The sequence below is a fragment of the Eriocheir sinensis genome, chromosome 57, assembly GCF_024679095.1.
Source record: "Eriocheir sinensis breed Jianghai 21 chromosome 57, ASM2467909v1, whole genome shotgun sequence".
Classification (NCBI taxonomy): Eukaryota; Metazoa; Arthropoda; class Malacostraca; order Decapoda; family Varunidae; genus Eriocheir; species Eriocheir sinensis.
In genome coordinates this window covers 9,140,050-9,155,167 of record NC_066565.1, presented here as the reverse complement: position 1 = coordinate 9,155,167, position 15,118 = coordinate 9,140,050, and the positions used below count along the sequence as shown (strand labels likewise).

The window sequence follows — 15,118 nt, the reverse complement described above, 5'->3', positions numbered from 1 at the left end:
CCGGACGGTGACATCATTATGAGGCTTGAGTACGGTCTACTGAACTCCTCGTCCCTGGAGCTGATTGGTGAGTTGGCGACCCTGTTTTTTCTTTGTTCGCATGTCTCTCTGTCTCTATCTCTGGTTGTGGCTTTTAATTGATGGGTCTGTCTATGTCTGTGTCTCTGGATGTTTTATTTGCTTCTCATTTTCTCTCTCTCTGTCTGGGTCTCTCTTTGTCTCTGTCTGTCTCTGTTTTTCTCTCATTTTCTCTCCCTGTGTGTCTCTGTCTCTCTGGATGTTTTATTTGCTTCTCATTTTCTCTGTCTGTCTCTCTGTGTCTTTGTCTGTCTCTGTCTCTCTCTGGATTTCTGTAGCTTTTCGTGATGGTTGTTTTTTTCTGTTTTTATTTTCTCTGTGTCTGTCTATGTCTTTGTCTGTCTCTGTTTTTCTGTGTCTGTCTGTGTCTCTGTGTCTGTCTGTGTCTCTGTGTCTGTCTATGTCTTTGTCTGTCTCTGTCTGTCTCTGTCTCTCTCTGGATTTCTGTAGCTTTTAGTGCTAATGGTTGTTTTATCTACTTCTCATTTTCTCTGTGTCTGTCTCTGTTTGTGTCTCTGTGTCTGTCTTTGTCTGTCTCTGTTTGTGTCTGTCTCTCTCTGGATTTCTGTAGCTTTTAGTGCTAATGGTTGTTTTATCTACTTCTCATTTTCTCTGTGTCTGTCTCTTTGGTAGTATTGCTTTCCTTCTCTTTCTCTACTTATCCCTGTTTCATTTTCCTCCGTTCTCATTTTTTGTTCTCTTTCTGTTCTTATGTCTTATTTTTTCACCGTTTTCCTTTCATTCTTTTCCTTTTTCATTTCTCTCTTCCTCTCCTTGTCTTAGTTTTCCCTTTTCATTTCTTCTTCTTCCTTTTGCTGTCTCATTTTCTCTGTGTGTCTGGCTCTCTGGATTTCTGTAGCTTTTATTTATTTATTTATTTTTACAACAAAGGAGACGGCTCAAGGGCAACAAAAAGTGCATAGGAAAAAAAGGCCCGCTACTCACCGCTGCCATAATAGACGAAAGTAAAGAGTGGCCAAGAGAGAGGTCAATTTGTGGTGGAGAGGTGTCTTGATAATGGCTGTTTTATGTCTACTTCTCATTTGGTCTCTGTCTGTCTCTGTCTCTGGGTTTCTGTAGCTTGTAGTGATAGTTCTCTCTCTCTCTCTCTCTCTCTCTCTCTCTCTTCTGGAAAAACAAATTGAATAGGTAACCTGGTGCGCACTTTCTCCGCAGAGCAACCCACGTGTACCTCCCCAGTCTAATGGTGAGCCTGGCGCCGCCCCTCGTGGTCTTCCAGCCTCCTCACCAGTGCATCTTCCACTCCTCCGAGCTTGTGTATAACTTGACCAACCAGTGATGAGGTGAGTGAGGGAAGGGAACAGAAGGGAAGGGAGAGGAAAGGAAGAGAAGGTTGAGAAAGGGAAGGGAAGAGAAGGGAAGGTTAAGGAAGGGAAGAGAAGGGAAGGAAGAGAAGGTTGAGAAAGGGAAGGGAAGAGAAGGGAAGGTTAAGGAAGGGAAGAGAAAGGAAGGGAGAGGAAAGGAAGAGAAGGTTGAGAAATGGAAGGGAAGAGAAGGGAAGGTTAAGGAAGGGAAGGTCAAGGAAGGGAAGGGAAGAGAAGGGAAGGTTAAGGAAGGGAAGAGAAGGGAAGGGAAGGGAAGGTCAAGGAAGGGAATGGAAGAGAAGGGAAGGGAAGAACATAAGAACGTAGGAGTCTGCAAGAGGCCGGTAGGCCTGTACAAGGCAGCTCCTTTGAACCTAAGCTCCCGTGTATCTAACCCCACCTAATATCGCTGTCCATGAATTTATCTAATCTATTTTTGATTAGAAGAAGAGAAAGAAAGGGAAGGGAAGAGAGAGGAAAGGAAAGGGAAGAGAGGAGAAGGGAATGGAAGGTCAAGGAAGGGAATGGAATGAAAGGGAAGGGAAGGGAGAGAAAGATAAAGGAGCGGAAGGGAATGGAATGAAAGGGAAGGGAAGGGAGAGAAAGATAAAGGAAGGGAAGGGAAGGGAAGGGAGAAAAAGATAAAGGAAGGGAAGGGAAGGGAAGGGAGAAAAAGATAAGGGAATGGAAGGGAGAGGAATCAGAATCAGAAACTTTATTTCCATTTTATACAATGGTTATTCTTTACAGGCTTAAAACTATTGATCATAGTATATAGAGTGGTCCCCCCCCCCCCAGGCGGGGACTCCGAGGCAGGGTGAAGGTGCGCCATTTTGAATTTTGGGAAAAGATGTCTACATAGTTTGTCTATTTTTGATCTGTTGTCTGTCTGGAAAGCTGGATTTTCTTATAGCCTTCTCAAACTAATGCTTCCTCTACATAGTTTGTCTATTTTTGATCTGTTGTCTGTCTGGAAAGCTGGATTTTCTTATAGCCTTCTCAAACTAATGTTTCCTCTACATAGTTTGTCTATTTTTGATCTGTTGCTCTGTCTGGAAAGCTGGATTACCTCACGTCATTAGAATGCAATTGATACCTTTTCTTGGCCTTTGGAAAGAGTTGATGTGAGGGGAAGTGTTGAGGATGCCCGCCTACAGTCCTTGCTGAGCAGTTTCTGTGTCTTTCAGAGCGTGTGAAGCAGTTTGCCAACCTGGTCCTGGCCCTCATGATGCTGTTCGCCAGGTACAATCACTGGATGGTGGGCGACAAGTTTGAGAGACTCACCCCCTCACTGGTAATTATGCCCCGATGTCATTTTTCCTTCTCTCTGTTCAGGTGCAGGACCTAGTGTTTTTTATGCCTTTTTTTGTTTTATTGCCCTTGAACTCTAAAAGAGAAAACTACATGACCTCCCCTAACGTAACCTTACCTGACCTCCCTTAACCTTTTATAACCTCCCTTAACCTCACCTAACCTCTCCTAAATTAACCTATCATCATCTACCCTAGCCTACCTTAACCTAACCACGGTAACCTCCCTCCCTCCCCCAGGTGTTCTTCATGCTAACCTGCCGGCTCATCGCTGAGTACCAAATCCACCGGAAGTAGAAGATGGACAAGGCGGCGGCAGCGGCCAAGAAGTCACCCTCCACAGCCGCCGAAGGGAAGGACGGAGGAACAGCCGCCAACTCCATCGCTGGCGGCTCCACGTCTACTCTCGTCTCCTCCTCCTCAGTTGCCTCCGCCCTCTCCTCCTCGCCTTCCTCCTCCTCCTCAGTTGCCTCCGCCTCCTCCTCCTCCTCCTCTCAACATGGACGGTCGAAGAAGGATGTTTAGTGTGGAGGTGTTTGATTGGGGTTTGTGGTTTGGTGTTTTTATTTTCGTTTGTATTTACCTATTTCTAGTGTACAGGGCCCAAGCTAAGCTCTAATAGTCCCGTCTCCATATCTACATTCATCCAGCCTTTCCTTCATTTGCTGGACACTGCTCGCCTCCACCACTTCTTCCCGCAAGCTGTTCCAGGTGTTAATACTTCTATGTGGAAAACTATACTTTTTCAAGTCACTTAAACAGGTTCCTTTATTAAGTTTCTTTCCATGTCCTCTCAGCCCCCTGCATTCTCACAATAGAGAAGAGATCATCTCTATCCACCTATTCAAACTTATTTACCAACTTATACAGCGTGATCAGATCTCCTCTCTCCCTTCTTTGTTCCAGTGTCGTCAAGTCCATCTCCCTCAATCTGTCTTCATACGTCATATTCGAGAGTTCTGGGACCATTTTAGTAGCAATTCTCTGTATTCTTTCCAACTTTCTGATATCCTTCTTTTTGTGAGGCGACCACAACAGCAGCATAGGTATTCAAGTTTTGGTCTTTTCAGCGTTGTTATAATTTTCTTCATCATTTCCTTGTCCATATAATGGAATGATACCCTTGTATTTTGCATCATCCTGTAGGTTTCTCCAAATAACTTGTTTATAAGCTTTTCTGGGGATAGTGTGTCTTGCATCGTTACTCCTAAGTCTTTTTCTTCATGTACCACCTTTAAGTTTTCTTCTCCCATCCTGTGTGTTTTCCTCTGTCTTTTTTTACTTTTCCCCATTTCCATAACATGGCATCTGTTTGCATTAAGGCGAGCGTCCGGGTAGCAGGCCGACAAAAAAATAGTTATAAGTGGTTTCACCCTCCATACCCACTCGACATGTTTTGTTATTTGTAGAAAGTCATACTAAAAAGTTTATATAAGAAACCCAGCAAAGTTAGCATACATCTATTGATTTCTAGGGAAGTCTGGCAACCCTGGGTGAGTGTGAGAGCGTGGGCTGATGGCTGGGCACTGTACACAATGAAGTCAGTGCCTGTGTAGCTGAAAGGGGACAGATGCCGCCTGCCTTGCACTCGCCGACACTTGATACTGCTACACCACACGTTGTTTACCCACTGTATCCTGCCTTTTGCCTGCTGTCAGCCATGGGACGGGTGTCTAAAAGATCAAGCAGAGGAGGGACGCCTGGAAGAAGAGCAAGGACGCACAAAGACAGCGTGTTGAACCTGACCCCACTACCTTCAATAGGTTCCAGGTGCTGGCAGACACCATGGAGGATGAGTTTGAGACTCGCCTAGTTGGGGACTCCATGGTGCATGGCCAGCTGGTTGAGTTCTGTGGTCGTTCATCAAATGGCTGCAGAAAACTTTACTGCTATCCAGGTGCCAAACTGGACGACATCACCGCAGCGTGTGATTATGTCACGAGAAATGCCGACCGAAACACCCTCTTTGTCATTCACGCGGGGACAAATGACGTAAATACAACCTGTTCTGAGGAACTGCTTGAGAAATACCGCCGCATGCAAGCAGTATAAACGTAAAATGGATGCCAGTAACATCATAATCTCAGGAATCCTCCCGAGGGTCAGTGCCGAATCTAGCTTTTACAGTAAGGCCTTCAGCACAAACAACAGACTTCAGTCCCTTTGCTCACAAGAAAACGTCCAGTTCGCTAACTTGTGGAACAGTTTTTACTACGATTCAGATTTGTTCTTTGCTGATGGCATCCACTTAAACCCTGTTGGAGCAGCCCGTTTCGGGAGGCTGCTCTGTGACCAAGTGGCTCTTCGAAAGCCAAAAAACGCGGAGGCGAGAACACCAGCAGCTCCACCGTAAGGGAGCACTCAACCCACAAAACCCCCGACTCGAATCACGTTAAAGCTTGCTGTGTAAACGCTCGTAGTCTACGTAACAAATTTGAAGACTTAGAAGTCCTCGCAGCTACAAATCATCACCACATCATCGGAGTCACAGAATCTTGGATAGACACTTCAAATAGAGATTTCATGGAATATAGATTACCGGGTTATACCATCTTTAGTCATGAAAGAGAGAACAGACAGGGTGGAGGCGTTATCTTTTATATCCACAACTCTCTCCATCCAGTATCCGTGAAAACAGATATTATAACCAATGTAGACACAGTCTTCATTGAAATTAAAAATAAATCTTGTAAGATAGTAATTGGACTTATCTACAGACCGCCAAGGCAGACTCTTGATATCGACCACGCATTAAGTGAATTATTATGAGAAACAAGTAGCAGTTGCGAGGCAGTAATTGTTGGGGACTTTAACTTGCCAGTGAAAAGATGGGGTGAACCGTTGAACTGTCATACAGGGCTCGACCTGTACACAAATTTACTCGAAAGTGATTTGCATCAATACATTCAAGAACCGACTCGGGAAAATAATAAACTTGACCTTATCTTTTCAACGACAGCTGATCTAGTTAACGAAGTAAATGTTGGTCCAATTTTTAGTTCTAGCGATCACCGAACAATCACATTCAGCATCAATATGAAAAAGAATATTACATAGTAATAGTTTTCTTTCCTTATTTTCCCAGTTGATATGATATTGTCCCAGTGTCCTCTTTTGAGGACAGCTGATTTCAAGCTTATTAAAGGAAAATAAAAGCTAAGACCATTATGTTGCATCTTTCTTTAACCAGATGAATGTAATTTAATGGAAACTACCAAAAAATACTAAAAGAAAAGACCCTTGAGATTTAATAGGTTAAACCTTTCTTCCCTTCTCCCTTTTTTCCCCCTCGTGTGTGTGTGTGTGTGTGTGTGTGTGTGTGTTACCCACATTACTAACAGGCAGATGAATGGTGGCTGTCTGCTAACTGATCTTCTCTTGGCAGGTTTTGTTCCCAGCTGTCCCATGAAGGTCTCAGGCAGCAGCCATCCCTCATGATGATGCAGCTCCCCTCAGCCTACCGGGCGGCCGCTGGTGCTGGGAACACACCCACGCCTCCCCCAACCCAGCTGCAAGGGGAACTTGCTGAGGTGAGTGTGTGTGTGTGTTGACCGATTTATTTCTTTATTATTATTTTCTAGTCTATGGTACCGGTAGGCATAGCTGGGCACGATAACACAAAACCTTATTCCCGATAACCGATAACTGATAATGAAAAACCTTAACGGCAATAACCAATATGCGTTAACTAGAGACACAAATATAGGCGATAACCGATACCCGATATAAATCCACAATTCCGATACTAGCTAGCGATAAGTCTGATAGGCGAAAATGATACTATATTGATATTTCAGATAGAACAACATTGATGAATTAAAATTTTCATTATCTGTATTTTAGGAAACTTACAAAGCCTTAAAACCACACGTTGACACGTACATATGGACGGTAATACTAGAAATGCCTGAACGGTGTTGTGTTATTTGCGTCTCCACTGTCAAAATTATTTACAAACACTGGTCTTCGTGGTGCATGCTCAGACCAGCAGCGATTTGTACAGTCTCACAAAGCTTTTAATCAGTAATTAAGAGTTGGTTGAAGTCTGAATCAGACATATAGTACCACATTATCCTCGCTGTTTCTAGAACTACACTGTGTACGAGTTGTATTTATATGTACAGAGTGTACGTCATTCTTGAAACAGCGAGGATGGTGGTACTGTATGTTTGATTCAGCTTTCCAGCAACTCTTAATGTGTTAAAAAAACATTGTGAGACTGTACAGGTCTAAACTTAATGGTCTGAGCATGCGCAGTTCACGAGAGACCAGTGTTTGTAAACAAAAGCGCCAGCTTTTGACAATGGGACACCAAATAACACAACACCAGGTGCCTTCAGTATCATGGCATGGTCACAAACAAATATGGAATATCAAATTTGAGGCAGTGAATAATAATTTTGTGGGCAAAGTTAAATGATTTTTCTCTATGATATATTGATTTTTGAATAGCATGAAAAAACACCCTAGTGTTTTAATTTTCATGATCTAAGTATGAAATCTCATCACCGAAGATATTTCATACCCCGAAGTTTTTTCATACAACACCGGGCCACGCATGCGCAGTAGGGAGACGACGTTTTTTTCTGAGAGGCGGAAAAAAAAAGTAGCGATTATCGCTAGTTTGGTTACAAAAGTAACGAAGATACCGATATATATATAACTGTGTAGCAGTGACGGGCCAAATTTGTGCCATGATAAACCCCCCCCCAAAATAGATGATACATAAACTGATCACAAATGCTTTGATATACATAATGAAATGGTTTGCGTGAGTGATGATTTTTTCTCATTTTTCTCACTTAGAGTGACCATTAAGAAACATGATCCCCGCTGCTACCGGGTTAAGTAAGTAGCGGATGGTCGATAATCCGATTTTGTTATCAGCGATAAAGTATCGCGATAACTTATCGCGATAACGCCCAGCTATGCCGGTAGGCTTTCTTGATGGGTCCTGATGGTCGGTCCCAGCCCATCATGGTGCAGGCAAGTGTTTATAGTGGTGCCGTCTTGCTTGCTGTGCCCCGGAGCTCACCTGTGATCCCATTCAGAGCGAGACTCCAGAGTCTGGGTTGGCAGGAGGTCTTGAGGGCAGCATGGGGGTAGTCTGTGGCCACTCGGCGCTGACTGAAATATCCCACCTTGTGGTGGTGGGTGGGGCGCGAACCTGGGACCTCCTGAACGCGGTGAACCACTCAGCCACTGCCCCTCCATGTCATAATTCTCCTTGTTATGTTCCTCATAGTTTCCTTAAAGCCTTATAATATGTGCTGGATTTCCTGGTGTCAAAGATATTTATTTTTTCCCTCAAATTAGGAATAGAAAAAAATGGTAGTGCATATTGAGATAGGTAACTGTATGTGTGTGTGTGTGTGTGTGTGTGTGTGTGTGTGTGTGTGTGTGTGTATATATGTGTGTGTGTGTGCGTGTGTCCCCGTGCTTTACGACGGCTGAATTTATGATCAAATTCCTATTTGTTACAGCAAACCCACGCTTTTAGGAGACAGCGACATAATGAATTTTGGCTTTCAGGAACATTTTTGCTTTCTCTCTCTTATATAATGTGTACACCTAACACTTGGCAGTTTATGGTATATGTTAAGAACAATAGTGTGCCTTTTATTTGATTTTTTCCCGATTGTTTCCCTCACTAGTAAAAGAGTTGCTACATTAACATGCATTACTTTATTTTAGTTTTTTTCTGTTTATCTGATAGGGATTGTGTGTTTAACTAGAGTGAGAATTTGATGGGCTCAGTGTCTGCAGAGCCGCAGGCAGCCGTCCACCCGTACTTCTATGTGAAATTTCACTTAGAAACTTTATAGCCAGTCCAAGACAACTGAAAGTTAGGAAAGACTTGTGAAAACAGTTTAGAAAACCGGTTTGCAGAGCACATTTATTACATTAATCTTAACCAACTTAAGCGCACACACACACACACAAAAAAAAGCAATACTTGAAGGGTAGGATGATGGGGGCAGTTCCCCCCTAATGTCAGGTAGTCATACATATGTAACTGATTTGAATATTTGTGTGTGTGTGTGTGTGTGTGTGTATTTTCATTTAGTAATATTATTTATATCCACAGCACATTATGAATTTGGCCAGACAGAAGACCAGGTAAAGATCACAGGATGGAATACTATAGACATCAACATCAGACGTGTAGAGGCTGAGAATGCTGGACAGGCCTTTGTCCTGCAGTGGACTAGTAATGGCGGTGAGTGGATGACACATGGTTTGAACACCATCTTTATTGCAGAGTGCAACGATGGCAGCCTTAGACACCTTTCACAGAGCGACTCACTGGGAGAGAGGAGAGAGTTGGCCGCCAGAGGCAGACCTGTACATTGAAGACCGTGCAGATCCTTTGTACTCGGAGAGGCGTTCATGCATCACAGCCCCAGAAATGAACACAGCTTTTATTGTAGAATATAATTAAAATCATATGTTGTATAGAATTCAGGAAATCAAATAACTAAGATATTATTTATATTTTTTCATTAAAATTTACACAGCCTTTTCATGTGCCCATTTCTTGAAACTAACACTGATTATGTAAACATTAACTTGTATCAATGGAAATATTATAAATAACACTAGAAATGCTAATACAAATTATGTTAATAATAACCTGAACTTCCAGTTTGATGGAAAAGCAGAGGTTAGCATCCTGACTACAAATCTGCCAGGCCTTGGTCCAAATCCCGGCCCAGGCAGTCAGCATCACAACCCACCCAGCTGTTCATCCCTTTCTTTCAGGATGGTCAGTGAGAAGCAGGTGCCTGGGGAGACTTGGTGCTCACCCAGCCTTCTAAGGAGTGTGTCAAAAGCACCCTCGCCCGCTGAAGCTCTCCAGAGATAACAGTGGTGACGAACAGCACCATGTGTTCTTCAGTGATGGCGGCGGGCAGTGATGGAGGGGTGCCATGTGAAGCTCTCAGAGATAACAGTGGTGACAGCATCATGTTCTTCTTCCAGTGATGGCAGGCAGTGATGGAGGGTGCCATGTAGAAGCTCTCCAGAATAACAGTGGTGACTTGGCACCATGTGTTCTTCCAGTGATGGCCGGGCAAGTGATGGAGGGTGCCATGTGAAGCTCTCCACAGATAACAAGTCATTTGTGCAGCACCATGTTCTTCAGGCGTGTGAGGGCCTGTGAGTCTTCTTCGATAGCTTCTGTCTTCCTGCTTCAGGCTGCAATCAAACAGTTGTTTTAGTACCACATTAATATGTTTGGGGCAGATTGAATTATAGCTAACATATTATGCTGTTTGATTGAATATTTGAGAAAAGTCAAACCTAAACTAACATACTATTTGATTGAATATTTGAAAAGAATCAAACCTAAACTAACATATACTATTTGATTGAATATTTGAAAATCAAACCTAAACTAACTATTTGATTGAATATTTGAAGAAATCAACCTAAACTAACAGGTTACCCCATTCCCAAGCACTTGCAGGGTAGGCACTGAAAAAAGAGTGGAATTGAAAAACAGGAGACTGTATTACTAACCTAAATGAATGTATTCTAGTGTTTGTGTTAGAGATAGGTTACTGTTCAGCAGGATGAGTGAGGTTGTTAAGTTTTGAAAATGTGAAAGCTCTTAATAGGCAGTAATGGAGATTTCCTTTGTCTGTGATTGTTAGAAATTATTAGCATGTGTAAAAAGCTACAACTGCTATATGCTACATAGTGTATTCTATGTATCTATATATCTCACTGCCCTAATTAAAGGTTAAATTCAATATCAATGAAAAAATTTCTGCTCTTATAAATTGTCAAAATGAGTTGTATTTCTAGCAGTCAGAATTGGTTGCATCCTGAAGACACGTGATTGATGTAGTATTTGTTTCAATAGGCTGAAATTTATCTGACTTAAATCAACTTTGGGTTATCAGCAGTCATTTACATTACATATTTTCTTTAGTTTGAGACAAGGTTATATTGTGATATTCGTTACACATGTTTTCTTCAGTTTGACACAAGGTTATATTATTGATCATTCATTACATGTTTTTCTTTAGTTGAGACAAGGTTATGTTAGCCAGTCATTCGTACATGTGTTTTCTTTAGTTTTGAGACAAGGTTATATTGTGATCATTCATTACATGTTTTCTTTAGTTTGAGACAAGGTTATGTTGTGATCATTCTACATTTACAAATGTTTTCTTAGTTTGAGACAGAGGTTATGTTAAGCCAGTCATTCATTACATTCATTTGACTAGCTTCCACCAGCAACTTCTCTCGATGGACAGAAGTGACCAAACAAATAGCATAACCTGGTCTCAATGATGTTCCTAAAGGAGCAGAGCAAATTAATAGTGACAGAAATAAGCATTACAAAAGATTTAGCAACCGGAAGGACAGGAGTGCAGCATTGCTACAGATGACACAGTAACTGGTGTGATAGGGATTGTAATGTTACGGAGATATGGTGGCGTGGTAATGAGGACCCAGCGTTACAGACAGCGTGGTAACAACATGATAGGGATTGTAGAAGATTGGCAGAATGATTGTATAAAAAAGATACATTAACTCAGCAGTGACATAGATACGTAATAATGTTACTGAGGACATAGTAACTTCGTATGATGAGGATCGTAATGTTGCAGATAGACTAACAATAATTTAAGTGTCAGAATTGTCATGTTACAAACGGCATATTAATTTTAATTGGCATGGATCGAAATGTTACAAATATATCGATATATTAAAGCGACACGGATCGTGTGTTACAAGATACATGGTACCCACACCACGATATGTATACGTAATGTTAAATGACATAGTAACTTAGAATTAAATGGATATATTAAGCTAAAAAAGCAGTAACCAAAGAGTATTGACATGTATAAATAAGTAACAAATGGCATAGTAACAAATAATGGATACATAATAACAGACTTATTAACCAAAGCGACATATACGTAATGACAGGGATGACACAGTAACTAAATATAATGGTTAGCTAATGTTAAAGACTTAGTAACCAAAGTGACATATCGTGTCGTGGGATGACTGATAACTTAAATATAATGGTTGGTAATCCAACAGACTTAGTAACCAAAGTGACATATAATATAATGTTAGGGGATGACACAGTAGCTTAAATATAATGGTTAGTAATGTTAACAAGACTTAGTAACCAAGTGACCTCACGTAATGTTAGGGATCACACAGTAACTTAAATATAATGGTTAGTAATGTTAACAGGCAAGTAAACCCAAGTGACAATATCGTAATGTTAGGGATGACACAGTAACTTAAATATAATGGTTAGTAATGTTAACAAGACTTAGTAATAAGTGACATATATATGTAATGTTAGGGAGTGACACAGTAACTTCAGTATAACATGGATAAATGTTACATCTACATAAGAGCGAGAAATGAGCATAACAGTGAGTGCCGGGTTGCGTAATCTTGCCTCAACGTGCAGAATCAAATTAACGCTTCTTTAGAGTGGTTATACAAGCGCCCATTAGGTAAGGTTGACAAGTTATATTCATTAGTTTGAATGACAATCTCTCCTTGACATACAGAGATAAATGAACTTATAAACATCGAAGCTGATTGATTACTTCTACATATCTCAGTAAGGTTACGCATAACTTATTTTTGCTAGTTTAAATGATGTAATCTTCCCTTTACATACAGATCAAAAGTAACTTGTCGACATATGAAATGGGGCTGATATTACTTATACAAACCTTCTGATGAAATGAGGTTACTTATACAAACATACTGAGTGAATTGAGTTACTTATACAAACATCTATGAGTTAAAGGTTGGCCAGTAACTTATATAAGCGTTACTTTAAGAATGTAATCTTGCTATACGTACAAGAGATCAAGTAACATCTCTAGGAGAGTAGGGTTCAAGTAACTTATATTTCGTTAGTTTAAGGTTACATATACTTACAATAAAGTCGTAAAGAGGGAAAGAATAAGGTGTGTGGAAAGGTCATCTGTGCCTGTAAACGCCAAGAGACAAATATTGGGGGCGAGGAGGGAGGGCAGGGGTAACAAATACACACACACACACACACAAAAAAAAAAATAATAAATAAATAAATAAATAATTAAATAAAAACACTGAACCACATACCCAAATCAAACACCTCCACACTAAACGTCCTTCTTCGACCGTCCATGTTGAGAGGAGCAGGAGGAGGTGAGGGGAGGAGGGCAACTGAGGAGGAGGAGCAGCCAACTGAGGAGGAGGAGGCGAGAGATGGCATTGGAGCCGCCATGGCGATGGAGTTAAGCTGTTCCTCGATCCTTGCTCCTTGACGGCCTGTTGGTGAGGTGACTTCTTGGCCACTGCCACCTTGTCCATCTTCTCCTTCGGTGGATTTGGTCACTCAGCGATGAGCCCGACAGAGTTAACATGAAGAACACCTGGGGGGGAGAGGGGAGGATAGGGAGGTAAAAGATTAGAGTTCAAGATTAGGGGAGAGTTAGGTGGAGGGTAAGGATTAAGTTAAAGGTAGGTTAGGTAAAAGGTTAGAATTAAGGGGGAGGTTAGGTCCAGTTAAGGTTAAGTTAGGGAGGTTAGGTAGTTTAAGTTAGGGGTGGTTAGGTTGAGTAAGGTTAAGTTTGGGAGGTTGGGTTGAAATGCGAGGTTATTTAAGGTTGGGATAGGGAGGTTAGAGGTAAAAGGGTTTGGTTGGGGAACTTAGATAAGGTTAGGGGAGTTGTTGGGTTAGGTTAGAGTTAGGTTAAGGGTAAGGTGAAAGTTGAGGCAAGGTTGACGAAGATTCAGGAGATTAAGTTAGATTAGGGAGGTTGTGAAGTTTTATCTTTTTAGAGTTCAAAGACAATAAACAAAAAGGGCATAAAAAACACTAGGTCCTGCTCCTGAACAGAGAGAGAAGGAAAATGACAACAGGGCATATATTACCAGTGAGGGGTGATCTCAAACTTGTCGCCCACCAAAGCCAGTGATTGTACCTGGCCCGAACAGCATCATGAGGCCAGGACCAGGTTGGCAAACTGCTTCCCACTGCACTCTGAAAGACACAGAAACTGCTCAGCAAGGACTGTGGCGGGCATCCTCAACACTTCCCTCACATCAACTCTTTCCAAAGGCCAAGAAAGGGAATATCAATTGCATTCTAATGACGTGAGATAATCAGCTTTCCAGACAGAGCAACAGATTGAAAATAGACAAAGCTATGTAGAGGAAAGGCATTAGTTTGAGAAGAAGGCTATAAGAAAATCCATCTTTCAGACAGACAACAGATCAAAAAATAGACAAACTATGTACAGGAAGCATTAGTTTGAGAAAGGCTATAAGAAAATCAGCTTTCCAGACAGACAACAGATCAAAAAATAAAGACAAACTATGTAGAGAAAGGAAGCATTAGTTTGAGAGAGGCTACTAAAAAGAAAATCCATCTTTCAGACAGACAACAGATCTATGGAATATGCTACAAGACCTGTATGCCAAAAACACTCTGCTTTAAAGAAAAAAAAATCTGAGAAAAGTTTCAAAGATGGAACACTGGGTATGACTTAACCTGGGAAACCTTGAGGGATCATGTTTCTTAATGGTCCCCTCAAGCAAGAAAATGAAAAAATCACCCCTCTCACAAACCATTTAATAACATATCAAAGCATTCGTGATCAGATTATGTATCATTTATTTTAGGGCACAAATTTATTGAGCCCAGCTCGCTACCTACGGTAAAAGCCACAAATTTGGCCCGTCGCTCTACGGGTTAATGATGCAAAGACAAAATTAAAATTTAAGACTTAAAACTGCCTGAAAGATATCATTAGCAAGAGGACCCAGGAATACAACAACTATAGGGAATTACCTTACTAATGAGAGGGAGGACAGAACAAAGTAACCATGTAACCAGTGAAAGAAAGGCAACAGGTAACAAATACAGGTTAACAAGCACACATTAACTCACAGGAAGGTATAATTAACAAGCAGGATTAATTCACAAAGGAGGACTGGGACACAGGGACTTTGGCCTAAACTTACTATTATATATTACATGGAGGGTAGTAGTGTGTCCTTGAGCCATTATTAGTGACTAGCAACAAGAGCATATGCAAATCCCCAATGACCCAAAGTGACGTCAAGAGCAAAACCACCTGCCATATTAACGTGATATGTATTATCATCATCATCATTAGCAGACTTACATAGATCTTCCAGACGTTACAGATCCTATGGAAGAGGAGGACAGGGAGGAAGGAGGCAAGGGAGCTGAAGAAGGAAAGGAAGGAAGGAAGGAAGAAAAGGAATAAATGATGAGTAGTGGAAGAATGAGATGAATAGTGGAAGAGATAAGGATGAGTAATTAGTGGAAGAATGAGATGAGTGGTGATGTGAAAAAATGAGATGAAGTGGAAGAATAAAGGGATGAGAGAGTGGAAGAAT

At 41.4% G+C, this 15,118-nt stretch overlaps 2 protein-coding genes across 15 annotated transcripts in view; one reads left to right on the top strand and one right to left on the bottom strand.

Moving 5' to 3' along the window:
• The window catches only part of LOC126984850 (uncharacterized), a 142,548-nt gene that overhangs the window by 74,781 nt on the left and 52,649 nt on the right, over window positions 1-15,118 (bottom strand). The window lies entirely within an intron of this gene.
• The window catches only part of LOC126984846 (uncharacterized), a 262,672-nt gene that overhangs the window by 198,138 nt on the left and 49,416 nt on the right, over window positions 1-15,118 (top strand). For 3 of the 14 annotated variants that reach the window (XR_007737978.1, XR_007737955.1, XR_007737950.1), the window contains 2 exons: window positions 6,099-6,243; window positions 8,802-8,843. The exons of 5 other annotated variants lie outside the window; for them this stretch is intronic. The gene's annotated coding sequence lies outside the window, so the exon portion shown is untranslated. Of the gene's footprint in view, window positions 1-1,254; window positions 1,383-2,590; window positions 2,698-2,953; window positions 3,259-6,098; window positions 6,244-8,801; window positions 8,844-8,975; window positions 9,003-15,118 lie in introns of those variants that run through there. 6 more of the 14 variants (XR_007737948.1, XR_007737946.1, XR_007737944.1 and 3 more) reach the window with 5 other exon arrangements.